The following is an 18,230-nucleotide window of genomic DNA, read 5'->3' on the forward strand; positions in this document are numbered from 1 at the left end:
GCTTGTGGATGTGTTCACAAATATTTTCTTACATGCTTTCTCAGCGGTGCTAGTGTTGGCTGTCCGTTAGAACGGCAACTATAAAAAATTAAAAAAAAAGTAGAAAAGAATGGCAACGTTGCGGCTCGGGTGAAACTTATGCAAGAAAACTCTTGTAAATGCGAATTAATATCTTCCAAAGCAGATGCGAGTTGTTTTTTATTACTAAGTTAGCTTTGTTATTTCGTTTCACCTGATATATCGTTGCTTAGGGTGAATTCCAGCGAATCTCGCCTGTTTCTTCAGCATGACTTGGTGCCGCGTCATGGTATGTACAGGACCAAATTAATTACGTTCCATATATATCGAAGAATACTATTTGTAACGAAGTTATTCAACTGGAAATCTACTCTTGCCTTGGGCTTCGTGTCTGTCATAGCAGAACCGATTAGATTCCTTTGCAGAAGCATTTGTCAATGGCCTAATGGTGTTCAAACCAAAGGAATGCGCTGGGAGAAAGAGATTGAGTTGAAAAATGACATTTTCCTCAGTGAAAACAAGAAAAAAAAACAAGGCTTCGAGGATAGAGGTTGGTACCAAATCATTGTCGCGAAACGGCACGCGTTGTTCTTTGCTTTATGTTCGGAGAACAATAGAGCTTCGCTTTGATATGAAGCCATTTTCTTTCGAAAGTCGCAGAAAATTCCAAATCACCATTTATTTTCATCTATGTTTCATTTTAACACATGTCAGCTACATACGTTTCTTCACCAGATTTTCTGCCTCGCAAGCACCATTGTTTAATGCGTCCCCCGCGCTTTGAACTGTTATTTTTCTGGCAGTTGTTTTTTGAGCGAGCTTCAAAAAAAAAACACACTGCTTGCGGTTTGTACAAGAAATGAAGAACATGCTACGCAGGGGCGTGCGGTGGTTGGGTGAAGTGTGGGGGGAGTTTCATGATGCTAGATATGGTTTTTGCACCGTAAGGCAGCACCGGGGTTGAATGGGCGATGTGATATATTGTGGAGGCTTGAGCAACATACAGTAAACACCGTTCGCATGGGACGCTATCAAGGTTGTTGCACAGATATAGAGCTCATGTTCATAGGCATGCGCTCGAGGCGCATTGCAGGAATTTCGGGGACATCTGTACGTGGCGCCATCTCTCGGCTGCAGCAACGGCGTTCTGCCATAACTGAATGGGTAGTAGGCGTTAAAAAAACACATGTGATGACAAAGCCAGGTACCAAAAGCGACTCCCGGTTGCACGCAATGGATACTCACTGGAACATTTTAGTGAAATTGCAGTATCACACAATAAAGCGCGTGGCTTCACAGTACACCGCCCATTGGAAACACGGAGTCCCATTGCTAAACATTCTGGGAGGCCACGTACTTTGCATCGTGACACTGTAACTTTACCAGTATGTCCCGGTGGGTGTCCACAACAGGTAAACGGGAGTCGTTCCTAGTAACTATAGCGCTTTTCGTAAGATATGATTTTTGTACTGTTAGCTACACTGGCCTCGCTGAGCCAATTTCGCGTGGCACTGGTCTGCGCATGCGCAATGATACTCCGCCGCCGCCGCGCGTGACTCGCCGCCGCCGGTGTGCGCTTTCCAGAGGAGTGCTGTCATAGCCTTGGTAGACATATGGACGCCTACGCGCACGCCTTCCCTGTGCAGTCGCCATCTGACACTGCGCTGGAGCCGCTTGATAGCGCCTCTGACTGGCGTTTGCCACTGTGGTATAGCCATGGAGGAGGAGAGTGCAAATGCTGCTCAACGGTGCAGTAGAGCGGAGAAGCTTAACTCATCGGATCCCGAAGTAGTTGCCCGGCAAAATAAATATACATGTGCCACATAATACGTATACCGTGTGTGTGTCATTGGAACAGCCGTAAGCATCATATCTGGAAAGCTAAGAATAATCAGCTGAACCTTTGCTAACGCTACGTATATCCTGGCATAGCTGAGCTAAGCCACTGCCATTTTTTTCGTCTCTTTTTCTTTCAGTTACGGCTGGCAATCGCTGTCACCGACGGGAGATGACGCTATGCGCACATGTCTCCTAAAGTTACTGTATATGCTACCTAAAAGTAGCATATACTGTATATGCTACCTAAAGGTATATGCTACAGTATATGCTACATGAAGGTAGCATATACTGTATATGCTACCTGAAGGTAGCATATACTGTATATGCTACCTAAAGGTAGCATATACAGCAACTATAATGTCTCCAAACCTGGTCATGGGGCAATGTGGGCGAATTCCCTCGCACCCCCCCCCCCTCCCTCCCTTGGTATCACCTAAGGGTGATACGATAGATATCGCGAAGCTTCGTTAAGAATTGTACTCATATTGTGTAACAGTGGCTGACACTTCATCTGCATGATTGGCAAAGAATGGAATTACCCATATTCGTAGAAATAAACGCACAACGTTTAGACGAGACAAGAAAGAAGAGACACATGTCTCGTGTAAAACTTATGCGCTTTCCGCCGAACTGGATCCATACTAACTGGCCCGATATAATTGTTTCTTGAATAACCCAGTTGAGTGCATTTACATTTAATTTCGGTCATTGTTCAAGTTTATGAACCCTTCAAGAGCGAAGCTGTTCTAGGGCTCGACATGACGACTAATAAGTGTCCGCGTCGCATGTAGCGCTGCTCCGGTATAGGCGGATACACTTATAAATGACTCAGGTACCTCGGTCCTGGACGAAGCGATGGCCACAAAGTTAAACGGCGAAGGCGGATCTAGCGGGCCTAGGATCACCGCGCAGAGGACGGTGTGGCATGGGATGTCACAGGTTCTTTTCCGTGCTGCTCTACTAATGACGCAATCCCAGACAACCCTCACAACATTGCAAAAGATGGCAGAAATTACAGAATACTAGATGGGCAAAATAGCACCGCAGCAGTTTTTTTTTTTCAGATTGCATACTTGGTATAAGTGGGATAATTTCTCGTAGCGTTAGCTACACTGACCAAGCCAAAGCGGCTTCACGTGCCCGTACAAGAGCCATGCTGCGCATGCTCAAGGAGCAGTGACTGCGAGCTCCTCGCTGGTCTGCGTATTTCTGAGGAGTGACGTCACAGCTGCGGCGGAGGCCTTCTGATCGTACCCTGTGGTTAGTGCACCTCGAGCTACGCTGCTCTCTTCGGTAGTGTCTACCGCGGCGCTACATACACAAAGCAAAATGTTTGCTAGTATAGTATAAGCGATGGAGAACAAGAGCGAAACTGCTGCTCAGCGGCGCAGAACGGAAAAGCCTAACTAATCGGATCCCGAAGTCGTTGCCTGGGAATTAGCGGTTGAGCGCAGGAAGAACCAATAAAAGAAGGCTAAACGTGCAGTGGAGACACTGGAGCAAAGGGAGAAACGTCTAGCAAAGAAGCGTCGCCAGGAGGCCAATTGACTGACTATTCGCCCTGAGTTCGAGCGGAGTCGCCGCCTGGTGGCCACTGGCTGAAGCGTAGCTATAGTGTGGATTGCTCCCTGCATCGTCTGCTAGCCACATAGGATAACATATGCGCGTACATCTATCTCGTCTTTAAAGGGTGGTTTATGCCGCTCTGTTAGTGCAAGGGTAACTGCTTGTACGTTTGTCTGGCACTGTCTGCAGTAGAGTCTGGCCTTGCTCCACTGCATATGTGCTGCAATAACAACATTTCTGGCACTTGACCAGGGTGCTGTGTATCGCTGTCGTAGGCTCCGTTCGCCAGGATCATGTCGGTGTAGGTGCCACTTTTTGGCTAAAGCACGCCGTAAAGTGCACTTGGCGTCGTGCCGAACATGAGGAATATTAGAAATCGTGTGAATGCAGCGTTCTAGCTACACTGGGGGTAAACGGGAGTTTTTCATTGTTGTTAGGTGTGTAATTGTGATGCTGTTGCTTATCGGCTATGCGGCGATATTTTATTCTGCTTGAGATAACGTTTTTTTGTATGGTCCTAGTCCCCCGATATTGCTGTCTAGTAAATTTTGGCACTTCGGTACTTACGTTGTCTCTTAAATGGACAAAGAATCGAATCACACGATGGTGATTTAACCTGAGATGCCGTGCGCAGCTATTTTAGCATTGAGCGTAGTTTATACACACACACCCGTGTTATTGGATTCGGGCTCGCTTAAAAGAACCCAGATTGTCAAAATTATTTGAGACGGCGTGCCTCACATATGTCGTATAGTTTCACGCAGAATGTCGTCATTTTTTACATTATCTTGTGCGCTTTTGTGGCGCTGTGATAGACTGACGGAAGGAGTGGACAAACATTCGCCTGTAAAAAAAAATACTTTTGCCCTATCAAATAATCGAACTTTCCTGCATCACTGTGATGAAGGTAATCAATCTAAGAAATCTTCGGGCTGAACTGTTACTTTCTTATTGTTAAAAGTGTAGGAACATGCGCACTCAGGGGCTAGTTAATCACGTAGCTTTCCCGAATAACGAGTCTTTCGGCATCGGTGCGCGGGAATTCGAAATGGCCTTTGACGTCAGCGGGAGACTGGAATGCGAAAAGGAGCGTTGCCTTGCGCTGTCTGCTCCTGTTTGGGACTTTAAAGACTAATCAAATTAATTTCTCATGGGCTCATTTTTCATGAATATGTTTGTGTCGTTCTCGCCCCTACGCATTATTGCACTAAATAAAGCAGTCGCAAAATTATCGCGGGGCGTCCTCAATTTTCGGTGTACTTTCTTCACATGTGTGGGCTTTCTCAAGACCTTGCACTATTCATATATAAAAAAATCGAACTACAGAGGATTCGGAAAACAAGAGAAAGTTCAGAACTAAGGTTACTGACATGGTGAAAATATTCAGCTCTGTACGCAGGCGATCGGTAAGCCCCGTCGGCGTCTGCGTTATCATTGGACAAAGTCTTGAGGCCGTAGTTTCACATATTGCGCAACTCTGTTTTCTTACAGAAGGCAACCGCATTGCAGTCAGGGCACGAAATAGTGAAACATTTTAAAACTAAAATATATGCTAGATTCAACTATATGCAAATCACTTGATTTCTTTCAGAACGAGACACTCACGCGCGTCAAGCAAATAAATGGGTATACAGTGCGAAATCAAGACACGTCCACCTTCTTGGCGTTTCTTGGCCACCTCAGTTATGGCAGCATTATGTTATGGTATCTCATGGTTTGGCTCACTTTGCCATCTCGTGCAGTGTGTACGATCGGCACGCCATATTGCAGTGGTTTGATCATAGAGGCTGCGCCATAGGGATCCGCGAGACCGACCAAGCAGACTCGGCAAGGTATCTTGAGAAATGATCTAAAACTTTGCCCATAAAAGAATTGTGCCCTCGTGGATATATAAAGTTTGGGATGACAATATTCAACTGCAATATGTTGTTTTAACTCGTAGTTGGGCAGAGACAGCAACCGGTGCATTCTTAGAAGTAATTCATTTAACGATATATACGTAGAAACTGTGGACGTGCTCTGTTTGGTAAACGTTGCGTTGAAGCAGCAGCTATACGTAAGCAACAAATGTTTTAACATTGAACGCCTAAACATTTGACGTTTGTTCCGACTACGCAGAATGCTTCGCATTAAATAAAACGAAGTAAGAAGGAAGGAAAAGGCACACTGTATGAACAACGCTAGGTCTGCATTCTGAATAGAGCAATGTAACCTCTTTACGGTATTTATTCCTAGGCAACCGATGTTTTTCTCTAAGTTCTGGTGCATTCGCTTTAGAAGGAAGAGCTCCCCATTGTGATGGAGTACTGTAAGCATTCCTGAGCGTTCTAGAGTGAGATAAAAACCATTTTGCTGCAGGTTGTTTGAACGAAGCTCGTGATCTTTAACACGTGGCAAACAGAAAGAAAACTATACGGTGTGGTGGTGGAAGAAGGCGGGGTTTTTCGTCTTAAAAACTGACAACCTGATGACAATATAACTTCCTGGGAAATATGCATCGCAGCCAGTGTCAGAGCTGCGGCAGATACTACTCGTTTATGTTGTAGATCTTTGGCGTGTTTATATGTCTGCGCCAAGGTATAAGGATGGTGTAATGAAAACTCGCTCGCTTCGCCGTTCGTGCTTTGAAGTAAAAGCTCAGGATAGGGAATAAAAAAATAAAAGAAGGAAATACGAAAAAAGGAAGAAAAAAGACAGCTACGGGCAGTACGACTGGCGTCAAGGATGAATACTAAAAAGACAAAAATGTAATAAACACGATCAAACGAGGTTTGTCGAGTGATAGCTCGGTTATGATTGTTTTAGTAAAAGAGGAGACTATTGGTTTGCAGTGGTCTAACTTTATTGCAAGTCTTCATTTAGGCATGGATGACGACAAGTCTGCGCGCTTTGACTATATACACGCCACGACAAGGAGCCCAACATGTTGCCCTACAAGAAAGTACGCAGAAGCTCCTCAGCGCCCTGGGCGAGAACGTGCAGGAGCATAGGTGGAAGGACAAGAAAAAAAGGCAGGAAGGTTAACCAGTCATATGGCCGGGTTGCTACCCTACGCTGGTGGAAAGAGAAAGGGAAGTATAAAGATGAGAGAAAAAGAAAAGAGACAAAAAATAATTGTCAGTCAAGGGGCTTTCGTGTATGCAGTGGTAGCACTACACAAAAGTCAAAGGAGTTCACACAGGCCTGTAGTCCTCAAAAAGCGCAAGAGGGCTTTGTCTGCCTTTTGAGCCGACGAAAGACAAAGACAGTGCACCAGTAGCATCTGCACACAGAGTGGATGATCGTCCTATTATCACAACGCATCAGAAAGTTTTTGTCTCTCAGAGGCAAGTCGAGGGCAACGGCACTGCAGATGGTCGATGTCTTCTTCGGTGCCACAGACGTCGCATTCCGCACTGTCGGTCAATCCATTGAGGGTTGTATATGGTTTTGTGAAGGCAACTCCCAATCAAAGCCGACAAGGGTGCAAAGCTTTACTTCGACGAAGTTTTTAATAGAGGTCGAGGGTTTATTTGGTAGAGTCTCGTATGTCTTATGCTTAGGGTGTTTTACTCCAGCATACACAGACCACGTGCAAGTAACGCAGTTGCCTTTCAGCGTCTCTCCTTGACAGAGAAATCGGAAAGGTTTGATCTTCTGTTGGCGGGATGTGCGAGCTAGCCACGTTGTCTACAAAATCATTGCCACTGATCCCACGATGACCAGGTAGCCACTAAAAGTTGAGCTCCTGGCCTGTTTCCGTGACGTGGTGAAGAAGCTTGACAACTTCGTACGTGAGGTGTTCGTGGCAACCACGTGGAAAGACTCTGTAAGGCCAATTTCAAGACGGAAAACACAGCCCATTTACTCGGTCTGTGGGATGTGATTTACTCTAGAGCATTACGCAGAGCCGCAGGTTCTGCCACCGTATACGTAGCGACGTGCGGCAGCTTGATTCGCGGGGTGATTCCTCTAGTTGATATCACCACCACACCGCCAGAACTAGACGCTGTGGCTGAACCATTGGTGTATATGTGCACGTGGTTATTGTACATTTCATGCAAGAGGTACAGGCTCAATTGCTTTAGGGCTGACGAAGGCAAATTTTATTTCCTCTGCATTCCTGGCATTGTAAGACGTACTTGTGGAAGGGTCAGGCACCACGGATGATACGCATATTTCTCCGCAGGCGTATAACCTGAGGTAAACGACGCACGATGTGCACAGAAAATTGCACTAAATTTCGTGCGGGGTCTCTATAAAGCGAGGCTCGCCAAGAGGTGAGAAGGGTTGCTATCACATTGCCTGAGGTACGTACGCGTAGTTTCAGTGGTGATGTGCGTCATGATCGCGTAGTCCTGCGCAATGACAATGGTTTCAGCCGTCGATGCACAGCAGGGTAAACCGAGGCATATCCTGAGAGTATGGGCTTGAATGTTTCGGAGTGTGCGCAGGTTAGTTTTGCAAGTGTCAGATACCACTGCCATAACATAGAGGAGCGCATATGGGGGTGCCTGCGTGAAAGGCCCACCTTATTCTGCTGTTTGTTTTCGCGAACGCACTGGTTTTCCGCGCCGCAGTGGTCTTCCATAAACGTTGCACAGACGTTCACCTTGTATGAGCTTGAAGGTCAAACGCAAGCACAAAGACATTTTTTTAAAGATTTGTGCCAGGAGGAATATATATTAGGCTTTAAAAAAGAAAGAAGAGGAAAAACGAGAAAAAAATAGATCGCACCACAGCTTACATTAAATGCGATGCCTGCTGCTGCATTCTGGAAAATCGCCAGGCGCTGGGAGTGAGTCAGGCGGTGGAGCAAACGGAGCGGATGTTTCATTCTCTGACGTCACGAAGTGATAAGAAGCACCAAGCACCTCCGCGTGGTTGATGTTTACTCCCGCGTCATTTTTTTTTACCCCTTTCCCTCCCCACACTTTTTTTCTCACTCCTTGCTCACGTGCTTTTTTTTATGCCGACAACAAGTAGGCATACAAACAGAGAATCGAGTTTCACAAGAAAGAAACACGGGTGCTGCGCAGTTTCCGCTCTGTGCTCTTCTAAGCGGTAACGTGTTTGTGATCTTGAGCGAAACTTCTGAAAAAAATTCGCTGATAACGGCGTGCGTGCGTATTTTAACCCTTAAGTTTATGTTGTCCCGGGTATAAACTTTCTTTTTGTTTCGTCCATCGTACAAGAAGACGCACTTGAAGAGTGAAACGTTTTTAAAGAACTCGGCTCCCCTTGCGGCATTTATCGTTTTAGTAGCTTAACGCGTCGTCTAGAGGTATTCCGTGCGCGTGATACTTTGATAAATAGGAGCCGATCAGATATGTGAAACGGCGCGAAGCACGAAGCACCTCTTATTTGGGAGCGCAGGCTACAGGAGCGCCTCAAACGCAAAGACGGTAAGTGCCCTGACGACGTAGCGCGTTCGGTGTAAGTCATATTAAATACAGAACGACTGTGACTGTGACAGTATCTCTCTCTCTCTCTCTCTCTCTCTCTCACTCACACACACACACACACACACACACACAAACACACGCACACACTCGCACACACACAAACACACGCACACACTCGCACACGCACACACGCGCACAAACGCGCACACACGCACACACACGCACACACGCGCACACGCACACACACGCGCACACGCACACACGCACACACGCGCACACGCACACACGCACACACGCACACACGCGCACACGCACAGACGCACACATGCGCGCGCGCACACACACGCGCACACACGCACACACACACGCACATAGACACGCACACACACACACGCACATGCACACACGCACACACGCATACGCACACACACACACACACGCACACACACACACGCACACACACACACACGCACACACGCACGCACACGCACACACACACACGCACACACGCATACGCACACACACACGCACACGCACACACACACGCACATACTCGCACACGCACACACGTATACGTACACAAACACGCACACACGCACGCACACGCACGCACACGCACGCACGCACACACACACACGCACACACATACATGCACACACGCACGCACACAGGCACACATGCATACGCACACACACGCACACACACACGCACACGCACACACGCACACACGCACGCACGCACGCACGCACGCACACACACACACACACACACACACACACACACACGTGGACTCAGATAGAAAGAAAGAGAGAAAGCACCTGATTCGGTCCTTGTAAAACTTGGCTGTGCTCTCTTTTTACGTGTCATGGGCACTCTCTTTACGTATTTGTACGTAAAGAGAGTGCGCAACCACTCTCTTTACAATGAGAGAGTTGTTGCGTGTATTTTCAAGCGTTTGAGGTACATAGGCAAATGACCGAGATCAAGGAACAGGGCTCTCAACAAGTGCCTCAGAAGAAGGATTTTGTGTGCAGAAAACTCGTTTTGTGTGTCGAAATGTGCTGCCATTAGCCTACATGTTCGATGGGTTTCAGGCTTTTGCAATCGTCACAAGCAAAACTGCCAGTCTTTGGTGCAGCAAGCAATGCTAAATGCTAAAATGCCTGGGTGTAACTTTATTTTTACTTCATAATTTTATTGTAGATTTGTTCATAACAATATTTCGATGACATTCACCTGGCGAGGAGTGGTCAATTCAAAACGCACACTTAATGATTTTGTGACATGATGGTAGAGCCACAACTCCAAAGGGGAAAGGTAATGAACTTTCTCATTCATAGAAATAATTTTTAATTCTAATAAATCAATCGCACTCACATACAAGGGGGAGTTCAAAAAGCTCCTCTAGTTATTTTGCGCAGCGAAAATATGCGCATATACGAATAAAAGCGCATGTACAAATGAAAGCGCATTTTAACTTTTAATATTGTCTCCATTTGGTCAAAATGCACATTGGTCTGTGCACGATTAATGCCAATCGTTGATTCCACTAACGTATTTCGCTTTCACACTCAAATACAAAGGGTCGTGGACTAATGCGCTATTATTGAACGACAACCACACTGTTGGTAAAAAGAAGATCACTGAAGTAACTATATATGCTGGGAAAATGCACATAAGCCCCCAAAACAAAACAAGTGACTGGAAAGTTCAAGAAGAGACCAGGTGAAAAAAAAAGCCCGAATCCGTAAGCAAGACGGGCAATTCTGGAATATGACCACATGATTCGGAAGTGAGGTGTGCCTTCCTTCATTTCTTGAGGCCAGCGACCATTATTGATGATTATATGATCAATATGCACTTTAAGACGCGCACGTATTCGGTTTTCCTTCGGAATTGTTTCTTTTGTATCCGTGAACAGCATTTTCCTGCGTAGGTTTATAAATGGGGAGTGCATGTGCATGACATTTTTGCTCTTTTGTTCACGTTATCTGCCAAGGTGCTTTTCGGAAGCCACTGCACATGAGTCTTGGACTGGCCGGCACGCACCGTTGACCACCACAAACGAAGGGGACGGATTAAAAACAACAATAACAAAAAAAACACACCAGGCCTGCGTGGAAGGTGCAGCAAAATCACAGCGAAAGCTAGAAGAGCAGCCTTTCAGAGCCTTTTATCAACACTCATTGAGTAACTGCTGCAAGCACACTTGCTGGGTACCCACAACGGCATTAATAAATTCTGGATAGAAGACCAACATTTGCTATGCTATTTCTCGTCATTCTTTTGAGGAGCGCGGTGTCTGCTAAACACTTGCATGGAATTTTGTCCCAAGTGTTCATGAAAGAGCTACAACTATATGGCGCTGCGCGTGACCCGGGTTTTGATCTCATAACAGCTTTCGCTGTAAAACAAAGAAACTGATCTCTGCAACGAGTCTTATTGAGAATCGCCAATATGAACGAGTCGGGTATCAAGCGCGATGTTTAGCTCTAACGGAGATCAGCGTACACTATCGGGTACGTTTCATGGCCGATGGCTTCACTTGCACCCCTGCAGCCATCACGAAGGTAACCACAACTGTGCGGCGCAGCTCAGATACAGAAAAAAAATAAGAATCCTTAAGATAAAGGACACGGAAAGCAAAAGTGCGCTTTGTTTTCATATAGGAATCTTCGCGGTGAAAGTATCCGACTGCGTGGGAAAGGACGTCCGAGTCTGTCTTGGGGCGCAGGCCTTGGACGCCCGCGGTCCGCGCCCGAGGCTCTTTCTATTGATCAGGCGCGCTGCAACCGGGAATCGAAGCTGTTTGCAGCGGTGCGCGTGGACGATCTTGCTCGTTACGTGGCTGGATATTTACTTTGCCCGATTATTATGATGATGACGGCGCGGCTGTTCCAGCGAGCCGGCTGCTGGCGCGTCGTTATTTTTTCCCGCGGCTCGCTACTGCACGGCCGCCCTTTTCAGTGGCTGCCTTTGAAGGGCATCGACGACGCCGAAAGAAACAAAAGCACACAGCGAAAAGCGGGAAACCAGTGTGTGTTGGAGGTGCGGGGGGCAACCGAAAAACGGCGGCAACGAAGGGGAAACGTACCGAGGGAAAAAAAAAGTATTAACTGTGCGTTGTGGGCTCGCATTTGCGCGCGGTTTTGCGCGGTCATTATGGATGCATTAATTGGTTCCGTTCCATAACGACTGGTAAAAATCGAAGCTCGGACGAAAGAGCGAAAATTACGGGACTACGGAGTCGACCAGAAGGAGCCTGTGCGAACGGAAGGAAGCGCGCAGTGGGGCGGGGCGAAAATGAAGAAAACGCTGAGACGGGAAGTTCGCGCGGCCAGCTGGCCTCTCTCCGGTGAGACAGATTTGGTGAAGCCTAATGATGCCCGCCTGGTAATGAACGCAGGGCGCACGACGAGCAGGGTTCACCACGCGGGACGCTCGCTGTTAGCCGGCGATTCGATGGCGGTCGGCCGGCACGACCTTGGGACACGCCGTGACTCCGGGCGTTCTCTCGTTAGCCGTTGACCGCGTCCCGCGCTTGATTGAGCATGGCTCCGTCCGAAGTCGTCCCTCGGGATGATCACCTGGCGGAAAACCCGCTTGAATCACCGATAGAGGTCCGTACAAACGAGTCTCGTTTTTTTTTTTTTTTTCTGAGCCACCGTCGAGTCTGCGGAACGCAACGTCAGTTTCCGTCGGTTGCGAAGGGCAGCAGGCTCACGCGTGTCCCGGAAAGCGCACTCGGACGCAAAAGGGCAAGCGGATGACTTGTGAGGGCCTTAGTTGCACAATGGAGGCAAGGAGTAACCAGTGGACACTGAGAAAAAAAAATATTGGTACGCGAATTCACGTTAAGCGCAAATTTGTAGCGAAGCGAGACGTAATATGACTAACGTAAAGGAGAAGGGCTCTGAAAATGCCGTCAGATTTCTGCTCGTTCATGTCCACGTCATACGTACTACGCCGGACTTCGGATGAAATGATTCACACTCGGGGCATAGTGCAATGCTGTTGAATAGAAAGTGCAAACGTGAGCCTACATAGGTTTAACTAACTCATTCGATTGCACATTCGACCTGCTCTTGCGCGCGACGAGTGTTGCAATATTCATACGAGCTACTGCGTAAACAGAAATTGGTAGTTCACTAATCACTAGGATGACGAAGTGTGCAAGGTTATTGACTTTACTGAAATAAGCGTGTTTGCGTCATATTTCGATATATTTGATCGTAATAGGCCCCACGTATATATATATATATATATATATATATATATATATATATATATATATATTAAGGAATGAAGTGTATACTTTAGGGCTCGTTTTTTCGTGTTTGGCACATTATTAATGAGACCTAACAGACAATAATGGCAAAGAAAGTATAGGGGAAGTTATTTGACCAAATCGTAATGTAAATGTCAAAAAAGAAACTACAAAAAAGGAATGTACCTACACTGTTGAAGTACTAAAAACGTACGTCAGAGGGAAGCGCAGAAGCGGAACTTCTCGATCTCGGCAACATCGTGGCCGGCGCTTCCACAGAAAATGCCCGAGGCAGTCTCTGAAAAGATCGCTTCTCGCAAAGCATCGGAACCAGCTTCTACTAAGGCCCCGCCTACAGTGTAAAAGATCGCAAACGAAACGAACTCTGTCGAAGACGATGCCCAGCTCATCAACCTACTTAAGATGGTAATCAATGTCATTAGATCACTGATTGCCGGTCGCCAGACACCAGCAACACTAGCCACCGAAAAGCTTTTGGAGGCGTTCGTCTCAGTTCTCGATGACCTTCACTAAAACAGTATGAACAGTCGAAAGCTCCTCTCCTTCATGCTGAAGTGGAATTTCCGATCACTAAGCTTAGAGACATTTTTCGTGTGACAAATTTTTTTTGCGTGTGCGTGTTTCCGCCCCCCTACCTTTAAAACTTTCTTTTTCTCTCTACTTCTTTCTTTCCCTATTTCCTCTGTGCCCCTCCTTCCCCAAAGAGCAGGCAGGCTTTGTGCGCCTATAGGTGGCAGTTGTCGGCCTGTTCCCCCCCCCCCACCTATTTTATCTATCTTCGTCTTCTCTATGTACTCAAATAAAATAAATAAATAAAAATAAAGCAGCCTTGCATTCTCCAAGTATTCGTGGAAGGTACATAAATACTAGCCTTTTGTTTGTCGGTGAATACGAGTGAGGCAGATTAAGCCAGAAATATATATGAAGCATTCGAAGTATAGAACTACCGCAAATCGGTCATGCCGCTTGCAAGAACCCAGGGTGATCGGTGGAGAGATATTCGCCGGTACATCTCTGTTGATTCCAAGAGTTCGATCGCATAGATTGTGACGAACACTCGAAGGAGAGGCAGAGCGCTTTGGCATTGGTATGGGCCTTTTGCTAGGGTAACGCGTATACCGATACCTCGTGCATGTATACCGTTAGCACATTCGCGCGAAACCCTTGGCTTTCGAACAGATCCCGCTCCTCTGGGCATGTCGCGTGCTGTATCTTCGGTGCTCGTGACCGATGGATTTTCCTTTCGCACACGAGGGCTGTAAATATGGCCCGTCCAGATTATACTCAGTGGGGCTCTGGCCTGTGGGTCTGGGCGAGTCTGCGCTCTGGGGATTTTTGTTCAAGGGGACGATATTTCCAGAAACAGACAGAACAGCGTGCCACCCCTTACACAGTCACTGATTTCTTACCTGACTTTGACGCTGTGCACGCTTCGCTACGGGTCTTCATTTGCACACTGCCTTCCTCAAGCTCGGCTAGCACGTCTGGACGCGTGCCAGCGATGGGGGCGATTTGGTGCTATTTTGTTTGGAATGGCGCTTTCACGATACAGGCGTTATGGTTGCTACGGTATTTTCTCGCGACAAGGTTTACAAGTTCTTGTGCAATTAATGATGTGCTTCCATGGCATTGATGGCAGGAATTCAGAATAAAAGAGCCTAGAAAGGCGAAATCTCTGAGTCTGGCAAAATGAGCGTACATTCTTAAGCATTATGGCAACACGCTTTCCGAAGAGAAAAAGAAGTGACTGTTGCTCACAGGTGACAAGAGCTATTAGAGCTATAGAGCACCTGGGAAAAAGTACGGTGCATGGAAAAAAGAAAAGAGAGAACTAGAAAAAGAAGGTACTCGCCACTACCGCATATATCGAGTGCACAAATTATCTACGGGAAAACACTCGCATTTTCATCCAGCGGCCGTTAATTGTCGATCAAAAAAATCAAGCCGCCCGGGTATGTGTTTCCCGTAATAAAACATCTACAAATTTTCTGAGAGTTCAACAGAAAAAAAAAACCTGCAGTTTAGACTACAGATGAAAAGAGGCCTTCATATAGCTTTATTTATCTATCTATTTATTTATTTGCCTGTCATATTTTTAGCAATGCTATTTCTTTGGACGAATAGTAAGAAATAAAGTTTCTTCTACGCTTTACAAGGCGAGTACGTCACTGAGACGGCATTATGAGAATGTTCAAATGGGGTGGAGAGAATATACGGTGAGCAAAATCTGGCTTCGGACATGCAGGGGCAAAAAAAGTGACAACAAAACGCTGGATCAAGGTGCAACGACATTTCAGGCATATCCTTCTTCTTCACCCAAATATCACGTAGCTTTAGTATAGCGCAGTTCAAAACCATTCACAGAGGATTGTGCATCTAAAGAAAAAGTCGACAGAATTCGTTGTTAGTGATTCGTTCACGATACCCTGGAAGAAAAGGTTCACCGGGTTGACCGTTGAAAGATAAAGATTCACCATTGCACCGTGGCTGCATCTAACCGTGGCCACACCACACGGTACCCGCATCGTATTCGGCAATCTCTGAGACTGCAGGTATTTGGGTGACACGTGAGATAAATGTGACGAAGTCCCAGAGAGACGTCTCTATGCCCATAATATATTTTGAGGGAAGGAAATGTACTGCTTGCACGTATACGCTTAGCCGGCGCACTCCGAATTTGCGAAAAGGGCATTGGCTGCACACACAGACTCAACACCTATCCGCAAGAATAAGCCATGACTACAGTGCCCGTACAACCGAGGCAACTACGACAGGGCTACAAATTGAAGATTGTAAGCAGGAGGCGCCGCGAAGAACATGTAGCAGCTGAGGCGGCAAAGTCGAGAAATTGATTGGCTGCGCTTTATTTGACCATTAGGTGCACATACGAGTGCTGGTATGACAGTGGAGACCTGAAGTAGCATCATTTGGAATAGCACAAAGTACCTTAACAAAATTACTAATTGAGTTATGGTGATACTCTCTAAATAACGGGTACAAATTTAAAGTGATAGTATACGCATTATAAATTATGCGTCCTTGTATTTTATTGCGCAAACATAATTAATGTTGTTAAGGAATATAATGATCTATTTGCTCTCTTGAAAACAACTTGAAACAACTTGACAACTGAGAATTGAAGAGAAATTCTTTCATAAGTAAATTAAACTTCGTTGGCACTTGATCTAATATATTAAGCTGCACTCCGCTCTATAGATGTTTTTACTGCACTCGTTAATCCTCGATTCTTTATCCCGTCAAACTTTTCGCGATGCTTCACCGATGCTTGCGTAAGTGCTTCGGACTCGAAAGGTTGGAATAATTGGTTTAAAGTGGAACGAAAACTGCTGAACGAAAGTGATTACACAAGGGCAGCCTTGTAGGTAGACTTGTTAGGCTCGCTCCTCTATCGCCCAGTTTATATGGGATTTCGATTGCCGCCAACCCTCTTACTTCTGCGAGCATGCTTGACGGAGTTTGTTCTAAGTGTTTTTCTCGGTATAGCGAGGAAGGGCTGCTCGAGGGATTATAGGGTGTGATAGCCCACAGTGAAATTAAAGAGCAAAATTTCAGCGCCGCGTATGTGTGGTCTTCACTTTACACAGAACAAAAACTCTTGTAAGTTTTCTCCCCCCTTCGCACACACCCGAAAATTAGAGAAGAAACGCGGACAGCTTGCACAGTGAGGCAAGGGTAGACTAACAACGAAGCTAATGGCCGAACAAGCTTAATTTGCCATGTCCTAACTGGCGAGGTATCAATTGAATGTTCTAATTAGCATTATCTTAATTACGAAAGTGCTAATTACTAAAATTGTAGCATGGTTGTAATTAAATTTGTATTGATGTTATAACTCAGAAAGGTCCGAGATTGCAAAGTTCTATTTAGCATTGTCTTATTATACTAAGTTTTAATTAGATGCATCTAATACGCAGGGTCCTAATTAGCATCATCCTAATTATTGATGCTCTAAATGGCATAGTTTCACCTCACCAGGGTTAAATTTGCGTCATCTTAGGCTGAAATCTGTTCATTTGGCTATTCCGGCAATGCGAGACGACGTCGTGGCAAGGCACAGTTTTTGTTCGTGCCACGCGGTGCAACAAAAAAGCTTTACAGCTCCGTTGTAAAAAAAAAAAAGGGCTGCAATTGGACTACCGTTGCCTCTGCATGAATGTCATTCGAATGCGTGGTAGAAATCTCTCTTTCACTCTCTCTCCCTCACAAGCACGCCCACGCACGCACGCACACACACGCATTCACACACACACACATTGGTTAGGCGTTATGGTTAGCAAAATGCTCGGCATTACGACTCGCTGAATATTTAATTTAAGAATAATTCTAGCATTAGTCGTTTTTGTTAGTACGGGCTAAGGTTTGGCTAGAGTTCGTCCTCATACCTGAACTGTTAATAGCATTTTTTTTTGTAGTCAATCGTGATGTCGAACGTACTATAACATATTTCCACCTATAATGGCCATCCAATGGTGAAGATAAGTTATTGAATAAAGGCTTCAGGAACTAAAGCGCAGAGCAACTAGTGAGTGGCAAGTTTTTGAAGCCGTTAGAATATGATTAACAAACGAAGACCAGAGGGAGAAATAAGGCGGAAAGATTGTGAGCGGCACAGCACGATTGCGACATATTTTGAAGCGTTTAAAAGGGGCATATTTGTGATGTTTGCACAGGTATTTACTGTGGTTAATAATTCACTTATATACTTGCTGCCAAACAGTGTGCATCTGTCGTCTAAACACAGGACAGTCATAAGATGAACTTTGCAATTTTTTTTCGACTGAAAACGTTTCAAGTGGTATTTTTTTTCACGGTAGAGCTGCTAATGACACACCTCTTTGATTTCGCAGCGTCCGTCCACGTGCAAATAAAAGCCACTTGATTTTCCCCGAGCGAACAGTGAAACAGCACTGGCAATAAAGCGCCACGTGAGGTACAGAAAGGTGCAGTGAAGCCATTTGGGTTTCACACGTGTTTCGCCACGTCACTCAAGTCTCGGCACTGCGTTGGAGCTGTGTTGCGCGGCGGCAAGTATAGGGTGACCTCGCACTGTGAGAACGCTCAACGAGCATTGCATGACAAAAGATCGACGAAAGCAGACACGCGAGTGCGCCTAT

At 46.0% G+C, this 18,230-nt stretch overlaps 1 protein-coding gene across 3 annotated transcripts in view; it reads left to right on the forward strand.

The window, feature by feature from the left end:
• Nucleotides 1–18,230, forward strand: part of LOC142775075 (uncharacterized) — a 600,362-nt gene that overhangs the window by 150,813 nt on the left and 431,319 nt on the right. The gene's annotated exons all lie outside the window — the stretch shown is intronic.

This window comes from Rhipicephalus microplus, chromosome X (genome assembly GCF_043290135.1).
Source record: "Rhipicephalus microplus isolate Deutch F79 chromosome X, USDA_Rmic, whole genome shotgun sequence".
Classification (NCBI taxonomy): Eukaryota; Metazoa; Arthropoda; class Arachnida; order Ixodida; family Ixodidae; genus Rhipicephalus; species Rhipicephalus microplus.